The following is a 12,977-nucleotide window of genomic DNA, read 5'->3' as shown; positions in this document are numbered from 1 at the left end:
AAACATGCACTAAAACATTTAGAGGTAGAGGATCACAGAGTTTACAATTCACTCTCAAATGGTTCAGGGAAAAAAAATACTATTTGGTTAGATTTGTTTTGTTTTGTTTTTTTTTTTAGATGGAGTTTCGCTCTTGTTGCCCAGGCTGGAGTGCAATGGCACGATCTTGGCTCACTGCAACCTCCACCTCCTGGGTTCAAGCGATTCTCCTGCCTCAGCTTCTCAAGTAGCTGGGACTACAGGCGTGTGCCGCAATGCCTGGCTAAGTTTTGTATTTTTAGTAGGGTTTCACCATGTTGGCCAGGCTGGTCTCAAACTCCTGACCTCATGATCTGCCCGCCTCGGCCTCCCAAAGTGCTGGGATTACAGGCGTGAGCCACCGCGCCCAGCCCTGTTTGACTAGATAGATTGATTGATTGATAGGAAGGAAAAGGTAGGTGGAGAGGGTGATAGCAGATTATAAGCAGATGGGGCAAAATGTTCACAATAGATGAATTTGGTAAATGGCACACAGGTGTCCTTTGTATAGTCTTTTAAAAATTAAAACATTTCTTAATTATGGGTACATAATAGGCGTATACATTTATACGGAACATGTGATATTTTGCTGCAGGCATACAATGTGTAGTAATCATATCAGGGTGATTGGGGTGTCTATTCAAGCATTTATCATTTTGTGTGTATATTCTCATTCTGGCAACTTTTCGGTAAGTTTGAACTGACTTCTCAATAAAAAGTTTTTAAAAAGTTGTCTAGAGACGGAAAGTAAATAAATCCACCGGGCATGAAAGGAGTTGTTTTTTTTTTTTTTTGAGACGGAGTCTCGCTCCGTCGTCCAGGCTGGAGTGCAGTGGCCCAATCTCGGCTCACTGCAAGCTCTGTCTCCCGGGTTCACACCATTTTCCTGCCTCACCTCCCGAATAGCTGGGACTACAGGTGCCCGCCCCCACCCCCGGCTAATTTTGTTTTTGTATTTTTAGTGGAGACGGGGTTTCACTGTGTTAGCCAGGGTAGTCTCCATCTCCTGACCTCGTGATCGGCCTGCCTCCGCCTCCCAAAGTGCTGGGATTACAGACGCAAGCCAGCACGCCCCACCGAAAGGATCTTAGTTATAAAACAAATTTAGCTGAAATGTTGTTTTACCTTAATGGGCTTGAACTTTTCTCTAGGTACGTTCCATTAGCTTGTCTCGAAGTAATACTTTAACCTTTTTAATATTATTTAAATTGTTCATTTTTTTACATATATAGTAATACATAAAATTATTCTCACTGTAAAATATTGAAATCCTTCAGAAGCCAAACATGATTTTTCCCTTTACTATATTCTCTCCCTCCCTCTCGTCTGAAGAAACTAGCATTAAGTACAAATTTGGTTGTGACTTTCTAGTCATAGAAATCTGCAAATCTGGCTTTTATTAAATAAATGCAAATCCGACTTTTATTAACATAAATGGGATTTTGTACCAAACACCTTTACCAGGATTACGTTTTTCACTTAATGTATCTTAGAGATATATTTTCACTGTTTACTTTATTCTTTATATAATATCTAAACAGAGTTGGATAATTGTACCATAATTTATTTAATTACTTGTCTATTGAAGATCATTTGGGTCTAATTCTAATTTCTTTCACAACAGAGTGTGTATCATAATCTTGGTACATGAAACCGTGGTATATGAAAATTTTACTAATGCATCCTGGAAGTAGTATTGCTGTGTCAATGTCTGTGTATTTAAATTTTTTAATAGGTCCTGCAAAACTGACTTCTACACAGACTGTAACAATAGTATATGCTCATTTTCCAGCATCTCTGCCAACTGTGGATGTTATCAACCTTGTAAATTTTTGCCAATCACAGGGACAAAAATAATATGACTTTTTAAGTGCACATTTCCCCATTTATTGGCTAGTGTATTTCTTCTTCAGTGCACTGTGAAGAGTGCATGTCACACCCTTTATCTGTTGTCCTTTTTGGTTGTCTATTTCTTATGACCTGTAGGAGTGTTCTTTATTTATTCTAAATAGTAAGTTTTTGCCTGTTAAAGTGCCGTAATTGTTTTATCCTAGCCAGTTGCTTGTCTTAGAAGTTTTAAATTTTTATGTAGCCAAATCTTTTACTCTTTTCTTTAAGGCTTCTGGTCTTTGTGTTTTGCTTGTAAAGACTGTCCCTGTTTTAAGATTATTTAAAAAAATACCCATATATTCTATATATTTTTTATTTTTATATTTATCTCTTTATATGGAAACTTGTATATGGGTTTATTTATTTTTATTTTTATTTTTTTTTGAGGCAGAGTCTCGCTCTGTCGACCGGGCAGGAGTGCAGTGGCTGGATCTCAGCTCACTGCAAGCTCTGCCTCCCAGGTTTACGCCATTCTCCTGCCTCAGCCTCCTAAGTAGCTGGGACTACAGGCGCCCGCCACCTCGCCCGGCTAGTTTTTTTGTATTTTTAGTAGAGACGGGGTTTCACCGTGTTAGCCAGGATGGTCTCGATCTCCTGACCTCGTGATCCGCCCGTCTCGGCCTCCCGAAGTGCTGGGATTACAGGCTTGAGCCACCGCGCCCGACCGTATATGGGTTTAATTTCATTTTTGTCTTAGTAGATAACCAATATCCTTCGCATCAATTATTAAATATTTTCTCTCTAATATAAAATCTTAACTGAATAATAAAATTCTGATATGCACCGGAATCCCTGTCTGTATTCTTTGTTATGTTCTATTGATCTCTATATATATTCCTGTGCCGATTCCATAGTTTCAATTTGTCAGGGCAAATCCCACAAATTTTCTTCCTTCTTGGTAACTAGAACTACTTGTCAGGTTCTACTGAGAGTTCTGCTGTGAATTTTATTGACTGAGTTCCCTGTGTGTAAAAAGTTCTCCTGGCATGAAAAGGAACTCAGGCTGTGGAGTCAAATAGGTGTGTATATAAAACCACTTGTTAGCTGTGGGATGATAATCGCCCTTATTTTAGAGAAATGTCAGGTTTAAATGAGACAACGCATAAAAGTGCAAAAGTTAATGCTTCGTGTATAGATGTGCTTAAAAAATACTATGTATATCACCATAGTGACAGAGAAATGGTATGTTCTGTGACAGTGTAATAGCTTATTAATCAGAATAGCCTTGCATTCATTTAAGAAATAGCATGCTCCTATCCACATGTGAATAAAATTTCTGTCTTTAGTGATATTACACTTGATATGTAAATAAACACATTAATGTATTCCTGTACCCATTTATTTATTTATTCCTTCCAGTAGTATCTTGGTGGTGTTGCAGTGGATAGGCACTGTGCTTGGTGCTTGTGGACAGAACTTATAGATATGCCTTATGGTAAATGTCGCCTGGAGGGAGGGCACACATGAAACAAATAATTGTACCTGATTTTGGAATTATGATTGAGAAATACGGTGTGAAGATAAGTTACAGTGTCTGTACGGCTCTGGCTCAGTTTGATGAAGTTCATTTTGCTGAATAGCTCAGTTTGTTGAATTTACAAAATTTGTTTCTCTAACATAGTTTTAAAAGCTTTAATGAGAATGAGTGTAGATCAGATTCTCAAGCTGGACTCTGTGGGTTTAAATCCTGATTCTGCCACTTAGATGCTTTGTGACCTTGGACGAGTTACTTAACCTCTCTGTGCTCCAGTTTCATCATATGTAAACTGAGTAGAATATGAAGCCACTTCCGAGGGTTTTTATGAAGAGCAAATCAGTTGTTATAAGTAAAAGTGTGTGGAGCAGTGCCTGGCTCATAGAGTGTTGTAGAGGGTGTGTTAGCCATTATCGTGACTTCATTAGCATCCAAATTTTTAATACCTTATATGGAATTTTAGAATTATTTATTTTTCCCAAGTTCTTTTAAAAACCAACTTTCTCATGGTATAACTTACATGCAATAAAACTCATGATAAGAGTATGTGCTAAGAGTAGCACCATGTTAAGATTAAGTTTTGTAAATGTATGCAACCATTTAATCACCAGTACAACTAAAGCAGAACATTTCCATGAGCCCCCAAGATTCCCTGGTATCTATCCCTCTGTAGTCATTTCCGATTCCTTTTACTGCATTTGTTTTACCAGAGTGTTAGTCTTTGTCTTTTAGCATGTTTAGAATTTTTAATTCATTTTTTGATGGATAATGTATATGAAATTTGAGATACTAGTTACATAATCTGTTATACTAATGATCACTTCTGGCAGTCTCTATTTTTTGTGAGTTTTGAGTAAGTTTCTATGTTTAATTGCTTTTTGTTAGAAACCAAAATGTCAGCATTTTACTTATAATAGTATTGGTTCACCAAGCAATTTGGTGAACAAATAAACTTATAGTTAAATTTCTTCTTCTATTTTTTTTTTTTTTTTTTGAGACGGAGTCTTGCTCTGTCGCCCGGTCTGGAGTGCAGTGGCCGGATCTCAGCTCACTGCAAGCTCCGCCTCCCGGGTTTACGCCATTCTCCTGCCTCAGCCTCCCGAGTAGCTGGGACCACAGGCGCCCGCCACCTCGCCCGGCTAGTTTTTTGTATTTTTAGTAGAGACGGGGTTTCACCGTGTTAGCCAGGATGGTCTCGATCTCCTGACCTCGTGATCCGCCCGTCTCGGCCTCCCAAAGTGCTGGGATTACAGGCTTGAGCCACCGCGCCCGGCCTATAGTTAAATTTCTTCTAACTGTAAAACAAGTTAATTGGTTTTACAGTATAATTCAAAGTTTGTTTTTCTACAAAATAAAATGTGTAGGTAAGTCTGGGTGTGGTGGCTCATGCCTGTAATCCCAACACTTTGGGAGGCTGAGGCGAGTGGATCACTTGAGGTCAGAAGTTTGAGACCTTCCTGGCCAACATAGTGAAACCCCACCTCTACCAAAAAATACAAAAACTAACCGGGATAGGTGGTGTGTGCCCGTAGTCTCAGCTGCTCAGGGAATCTGAAGTGGGAGAATTGCTTGAACCTGGGGGTGGAGATTGCAGTGAGCCAAGATTGTGCCACTGCACTCCAGCGTGAGTGACAGAGTGAGACCCTGTCTCAAAAAGGAAAAAAAAAATTGCGGAAGAGGCATTTAGCTTCTTGCCTTTTTTTTTTTTTTTTTTTTTTTTTGCTGTTGCAGGGGGTGCGTTGGTAGGAGTGGAGGAGAATTTAGTCTTAGCAGAAATGAATGTGTGGAAGTCTTAAGCTTTTCTCCCTTAGATTGCCCCAAAAGAACAGATTTAACTTCTCAGCATCTCTGCTTTGCTAATACCAAAATTACCTGTCAGGATAGATACCAAAAGAGGGAGGGAACTGTATGAATGGTCCAGTACTTGGACATACAACTTTTCCCTGCAGTAATCATAAGGAAAGTAATAACTTAATGGGAGCTGACATTGTTTTGTACTTACTGTGGATAGGCATCATGTTAAACCCTACTTACATTTCATTTAATTTTTCAACCCTGTGAGTTTGATGGCACTGTTATTGCCATTTTACAGATGATGAATAAGAATCTTAGAGAAGTTAAGTACCTTGCCCAAGACCATACACTTGGGTGTTTTGTTTTTTGTTTTTGTTTTTTAGTTTTTTGTTCCTTTTAGTTCAGAAAGAGAAAAGGAAGGAAATAAAAAAAGTTTGTTAAAATAACTATTGCATAAAAGGAGATCTGGGCTAGATGCTGGGATGTACTTCCAGAAGGGGGACTAATGATTTAAACAAAACAAAATATGAAAAAGAAAAAAGAAATAAATTATTCTACTCAATACTGTTTGGGATAATTGCGTTGTTTTTCATCTTTTCAACACACAAAACAGTCTTTTTGGGAAGCACTGTGATGAGACTGGCAAAAATGGCTGGTGCATCGATGCTCTAAAATGGTAGGAGGCATTCTACTAAATGCCTGAGAGAGGCATTCTACTAAATCCCACTGCAAGCATTCTCATTCTTTACTTCTCCTACTTTTGGAATTGGGAAGGACCAGACTCAAGCTAAGTTCTCAATATATTAACTTTTAGGAATGCCCACTGCCCGTCCTGACCCTCTTCTAGCAAACTCCCCTGCTGGCCACTGTTCCGCCAGCTAGCTGCAGCAACCATACCAAGGGCCAGGAGGCTGCTTGGTGGTGTCAGCTAAGCAAAAGCGGGCTATCATCACTGTGGGGCCACACATAGTTGGTAAGTGATGGAGCTGATAGTGGGACTCTGCAGTCTTGGTTCTTAGTGTTATTTCTCCCTTGAATTTAAATCTTGAAGTCAATGAGCTTTTTGGACTAAATAATTTCTCATATTTGCCAATGCTTTAAACTTTATAGATTTTTTTTTTTTTGAGATGGAGTCTCACTCTGTTGCCCGGGCTGGAGTGCAGTGGCCGGATCTCAGCTCACTGCAAGCTCTGCCTCCCGGTTTATGCCATTCTCCTGCCTCAACCTCCCGAGTAGCTGGGACTACAGGCGCCCGCCACCTCGCCCGGCTAGCTTTTTGTATTTTTTAGTAGAGACGGGGTTTCACCGTGTTAGCCAGGATGGTCTCGATCTTCTGACCTTGTGATCCGCCTGTCTTGGCCTCCCAAAGTGCTGGGATTACAGGCTTGAGCCACCGCGCCCGGCCACTTTATAGATTTTTGACATTTGTTTCTCATTCTGTCCTCAAAGCATCCAATGCGGCAGGGAAGGAAACCTGATGTTTCATCCATTGTGCAAAGGTAGGCAAACTTTTTCTGTGAAGGCACAGAGTAAATATTTTCAGCTTTGAGGACCCTGTGATCTCAGTTGCAGCTATGCAGTTTGTGATTGTTACAGGAAAGCAGCCTTAGATAGTACGTCAATTGATTGAGTTGGGATCTCAGTTTGAGATCATCTTTGAAGCCTTACTCTTTGGGAATTGCCTCTTTATATTGAGTGATAAGGTTCTGTGTTCGCTTTTTGAGACATTTACTTTGGAGCAGAACTGCGAGTAAGAGACTGCTAACTCTGCCAATTTTCTGTTATAGCTGGATAGTTCAAGGGTAGAGCAAGATCATGCAAGAGGTTTCTTTTTGCTATCCCTGGGCTACACCAGAGACTCTCAACTGGAGAAGCACTTTAATAACAGTAGAGATGATTTATTAAGTGTCTGTTTTGTTGATACTGTGCTAAGTGTATTAAATATATTATATTGGTTAAAATCTCACAGTGCTGTAAGTTAAGTGGTATTATCCCCATTGCACAGATGGGAAAGTTGAGGCTCAGTTATGGATAAGTTAATTAAGTCTCTGAGCCTTAGTTTCCTCATTTGGACATTATGATCATCCTATCTTTTAGGGTCATTATGAAGATTAAATGAGTTAACACATGTTACGGATTTAGAGCAATGTTTGGCACTCAATAGTGTTGCCTGTTATTGTTGCTGTTATTATTAGAACATAGTAATTGTAGAGGTGAAATGCTCACTTTTTATGAGTATTTGTGAATTAGAAATAAGCATGTGAATATTCAACATAGTGCCTAGGTGTTAATAGATGGAACTTATGATTATTTATAGGAAGAAAGTGTGTAAAGCCTTGTTCCTTTTAATTTAAAAATACCTACACCGATGATGGTTTCAAAATTAAACATTAAAATGTTAAAACTCAGTCTCTTGGTTTTGTTTGTTGTTGTTTGTTTTGCATAAATTTGCTCCCTGCAAAAACAGCCCCAGATATTCCTGTTTACTGTAAATTGGGTAGATTGGATAGGGTTGGCACTAGAGGATAGGTATGCTTGACATAGTAAATGATTTACATGGTGCATTTTACAGCCATAAAAGCAGTAACTTAGAAATATGCACAGGGGAGTAAAATAATTTGCTCATTTATGTTAGATTTCAGTGATAACCTAATTGTAAAAAAGTTGTATTTTACATATGCACTCTATTGTATACCCTACATCACTGTGCATATTTTTTGTACATACTTATTTCTCTGTGGGGTTATGTCCAGAACTGTGAGTATTTTATGATAATGGCAATTTAAAGTATTTGTTCAATATTAAGATTGACTATATATAGATGATTTTTCTTTTACGTACTGACCTTAGGACTTAACCCCTGCCTTAAGCTGGAGCTCAACTCTATAATGAAATGCAGAAAATGAACATTTTTCCCCCTCCATAAATTAAATAACTGATAATTAACCTTTTCATTTCTTTTTTAGCTTGCTAATCTCTGTTAGTAGAAACTAAAGCAATGCTATACAATTCAAATTTTTTTTGTGACAGTGACATCTGGTGGTTCCTTTTTAATTCTCATGATTTCTTTGTGCTTGGCTGGTTGTTGGAAATTCCAAAGAATCGTTGTGTGAACTGCTTTGCTTGGCGTTTAACACTAGCTAGCTATTGAGAATCAAGTTAGTCCCATGGATGTGGCTTAAACTTTGAAAACCTCAGTGCTCCATTTGGGTGCAGCCCTTCTCTAAAGGGAATACCACCCTTCCTTGGATGAATGAACATTTTAGCATTTGTGATGGGCAAACACTGTCTTGGGAAGGATTTCTCTTTAATTCCGAGAACTTAGGATTTTGAATAAGGGATGGTATCTGTGCCAACCTCTTTGCTTTACTCATGAGGAAACTGGAGCCCTGAGAAGTGGAGTGTGTTGGCCAAGGTCTCACTGTGTCGGCCAAGGTCTCACTGTTGGCCAATGTCTCACCGTGTTGGCCAGTGTCTCACTGTGTTGGCTAAGGTCACCTGCTCCTTGGTGAGCAGAGGTTCTATAACTTATGGGTTTTGTGCTACCAGGGAGCAGTGTGGCATTGGGCTCTGTGCTCAGAAATTACGTTGTTGTTGTTGTTTTTAGATGGAGTTTTGCCCTTGTTGCCCAGGCTAGAGTGCAATGGCGCTATCTTGGCTCACTACAACCACCGCCTCCTGGGTTCAAGCGATTCTCCTGCCTCAGCCTCCCAAGTAGCTGGGATTACAGACTTGCGCCACCATACCCGACTAATTTTGTATTTTTAGTAGAGATGGGGTTTCTCCATGTTGGTCAGGCTGGTCTTGAACTCCTGACCTCAAGTGATCCACCTGCCTCTGCCTCCCAGAGTGCTGGGATTACAGGCGTGAGCCACTGCACCCGGCCCATAAATTATGTTTTTTATGCTGGGCAACCGACTAGTAAGAAAGGTCTGGGAGTGAAAGGCTAGAGGGCAAAGGCAGTTAACATTTTTCACTACCTATTTTCTGTAAATATTCCCACACCCGGCTTTTCTTCATCCAAAAGAGGCTAAGCATCTTTGATGTGAAAAAGAGTTGTTGAGGAAGTGTAGTTAGGGATCCAGCCCTGTCTCCTGAGTGTACTGGTTGGTCCCATATCTGAGAATTTAGTATCCTGTGAAGTTGTATTTATTGAGCCTGTTTTAAGTTGGACCTGTTCTATGCATTGTCTCACATCCTTACAATCCCAGTGGGCGGTTGGAATCTTTATGGTACACAATAGGAAGTAGAGGATTGAAAGGGCTAGAGTCACCTAGGGTCAGAGGTGGAGCCACGATTCAGTCCCAGACAGGTCTAACCTCCAAGCCTAAATTTATGCTTTCTGCTCTACTACACAGGCTGTGTAATTAAAATCACACGTGTATTTGTTTATAGTGGGTAGTACTTAGGGAGTAGAGGCAAATTTGCTTCCTAGACACTTGAGCACATGACATGGACTTTGTATTGTGACTATGTGGACACATCCAGGAGTATTTTGTGCTTGTGAGAGGAGGGAGGGCTGATGTCATCAAGTCATGACTACATTGATGGGCACTGGCTCTGTGCCAGGCACTTTGCTCTCTGATCTTTGATCCTCGCAACAGCTTCCTAGGGTAGGTACTATGGGCATCTCCAATTTACAGAAGATAACACCAGAGTGGAAGGGGGAAAGGGTTTTCTATAGGGATACTAGGGAAGAAAAAGGAGGGGAGAATGAGTGAACAGCAGGCCTGAAGCACACTGATGTTGTATCTGGCCCTCCCATGCTGAACTTGATAAACCAAATGGTGAGCCAGGCAGGTGCACTTAACCCACTCATTTCTTCAAGTTCATTATAACCCTGCTGCCAAATCCAAAGGACCTTCATAGACTAAGTAAGATGTCCTACTAATAACCTCTTAAATTTCTTAAATTTTTCCACATAGTAACAGTTGAAATCAAGGCACAGGGCCCTTTATACTAGCAAACTACTACCTACTCCCAGAGGGGACTTTGGTTAGTCAGTCATGGTTCCATGGTATTTGTATATCAGCATTTGTTTCTTACAAATGTGACATTGAAAACACTCCTGTATTCCTGAGGTCTTTTGAAATTTTTTCAAAAAAAGATCTTAAAGGCATTGTGTGTAGATCACTTTTACGCTGCTTTATTACTAGCACTTTATAAACACTCTGAGTGAAGATGGACTATCTTTCCGTCTCTCCTTTGCTCCTTTAATCCATAATAGTGAGCTCTGTGGGCATTATTGTTCTTACAACTGTAGACAACATGGCTGTAGTAAACTCTTTTCTAACTTGGGGCCTTACCTTATACATTTCCCCTGCCTAATTCCTTCCCTATCAAGCTCCTTATGTCCTCCCTTCCTTTATCTCCTGATGAAGTGAGATCCCTTTACTTGGTGGTTTCATCATGGGCATATTCTCCTTCTTCCAGGAGACTTTCTTAAAGCAAGGACTCTTTTGTTACAGTTTCACAAGCACTTGACATATTGATGCTGGTAGTTCCTAAATGCATAGAAAGTAATGCTTCCCATTAAAATGCCTGTTACTCCATATCCCCACTTTCTACTATTAGATCTGTGATTTTTTGGTAAAAATGAAGCTTTAAAAAACATAGAACCTTACTTTTTTTGAATGGGTGAACAGCAGGCCTGAAGCACACTCATGTTGAATCTGGCCCTCTCATGCTGAACTTGATAAACCAAATGGTGAGCCAGGTAGGTGCACTTAACCCACTCGTTTCTTCAAGTTCGTTATAACCCTGCTGCCAAATCCAAAGGACCTTCATAGACTAAGTAAGATGTCCTACTAATAACCTCTTAAATTTCTTAAATTTTTCCACATAGTAACAGTTGAAATCAAGGCATAGGGCCCTTTATACCAGCAAACTACTGCCTACTCCCAGAGGGGACTTTGGTTAGTCAGTCATGATTCCATGGTATTTATATATCAGCATTTGTTTCTTACAAATGTGACATTGAAAATGCTCCTGTATTCCTGAGGTCTTTTGAAATTTTTTCAAAAAACGATCTTAAAGGCATTGTGTGTAGATCACTTTTAGGCTGCTTTATTACTAGCACAGAACTGGCTAGGTGCAGTGGCTCATGCCTGTAATCCCAGCACTTTGGGAGGCCGGGGTGGGCAGATCTCCTGAGGTCAGGAGTTCAAGACCAGCCTAACCAACCTGGAGAAACCCGGTCTCTACTAAAAATACAAAATTAGCCAGGTGTAGTGGTGCATGCCTGTAATCCCAGTTACTTGGGAGGCTGAGGCAGGAGAATTGCTTGAACCTGGGAGGCGGAGGTTGCAGTGAGTGGAGATCACACCATTGCACTCCAGCCTGGGCAACAAGAGTGAAACTCCATCTCAGGAAAAAAAAAAAAGAGGCTGGGAGCGGTGGCTCACGCCTGTAATCCCAGCACTTTGGGAGGCCGAGGTGGGCGGATCACGAGGTCAGGAGATCGAGACCATCTTGGCTAACACGGTGAAACCCTGTCTCCACTAAAAATACAAAAAATTAGCCAGGCGTGGTGGCGGGCGCCTGTAGTCCCAGCTACTCGGGAGGCTGAGGCAGGAGAATGGCGTGAACCCGGGAGGCGGAGCTTGCGGTGAGCCGAGATCGTGCCACTGCACTCCAGCCTGGGCGACAGAGCCAGACTCTGTCTCAAAACAAAAAAAACAAAACAGAATTTACGTGGGATTATATGAGAGCACTTACCTGGCACAAGAGCAACTAGGGAACAATATTAATCCTACACCTGGAGAATGTGGAAAATTATTATTATTATTATTATTATTTTTTTTTTTTTTGAGAAGGAGTCTCTCTGTGTCGCCCAGGCTGGAGTGCAGTGGCACGATCTCAGATCACCGCAAGCTCCACCTCCCGGTTCACGCCATTCTCCTGCCTCAGCCTCCCAAGTAGCTAGGACTACAGGCGCCCGCCACCACGCCCGCCTAATTTTTTGTATTTTTAGTAAAGACGGGGTTTCACCATGTTAGCCAGGATGGTCTCGATCTCCTGACCTCGTGATCCACCCGCCTTGGCCTCCTAAAGTGCTGAGATTACAGGCATGAGCCACCGCGCCCAGCCGGAAAATTATTTTTAATCTCAAGTGATGAATGTTTAAAAGTTTCTAAAGCATGAGCTTTATGTTTTGGCAGATGATTTTACTGTTTTGCTTTTTTTTTTTTAAATCCCTATTTCTGAAAAAATGTTTGAAAACCTCCAGTGTTTTCTAAGTCTATAAAAGAAAATCTAAAAAAATTATTGCCTGAAATTTAACAAACCTGGACAAATTAAAAAGATAAACTTAGTGTTAGTTTTTTTTTTTTTTTTTCATGTTTTGGTCTGCCATATTTGAGAATTATTGCCATAGTGTGGCATTTGAAATTTGAGAACGTCATGCTTTGTTCCCTGCAAGTACCAATAACAGTGCAGATGGGGACTTTGAACGTGAGTGTGTCTAATGTGCGGGCCCCTATTGCTTTCTTTCCCTTTGATAAGAGTTCTGTAGGTCAGTTAAGGTTTCACAAAGGACTTGCTTTGATGCTAATTCTTTAAGGAGGGTATGAGGGGTGCTTGTCCCCTGCAAACCCAGTTATGGGGGAGCTGAAGCTGATGATTACATTTGCCATCAAAGAACATTGATGCTCTTTCATGCAATATGAAACTTAAAAATTGTGGCACTGCAGATTAGATGCAACTGGTTGGTAGCCCTTGGGATTTAGTTGGAGATTTTAAATGCTGTAGAAGGCCATGGGCTACTTTTTGAGCTTGACAAATAGATTACAGAGAATTGGAT

The 12,977-nt window shown here is 40.5% G+C and overlaps 1 protein-coding gene across 2 annotated transcripts in view; it reads left to right on the top strand.

Annotated features, from left to right (window-relative positions):
- TTC39B (tetratricopeptide repeat domain 39B) overlaps nucleotides 1–12,977 on the top strand; it is a 150,122-nt gene that overhangs the window by 21,020 nt on the left and 116,125 nt on the right. The gene's annotated exons all lie outside the window — the stretch shown is intronic.

The sequence above is a fragment of the Trachypithecus francoisi genome, unplaced genomic scaffold (assembly GCF_009764315.1).
Source record: "Trachypithecus francoisi isolate TF-2019V2 unplaced genomic scaffold, Tfra_2.0 Lachesis_group16, whole genome shotgun sequence".
Classification (NCBI taxonomy): Eukaryota; Metazoa; Chordata; class Mammalia; order Primates; family Cercopithecidae; genus Trachypithecus; species Trachypithecus francoisi.
This window is presented reverse-complemented; position numbering and strand designations above follow the sequence as displayed.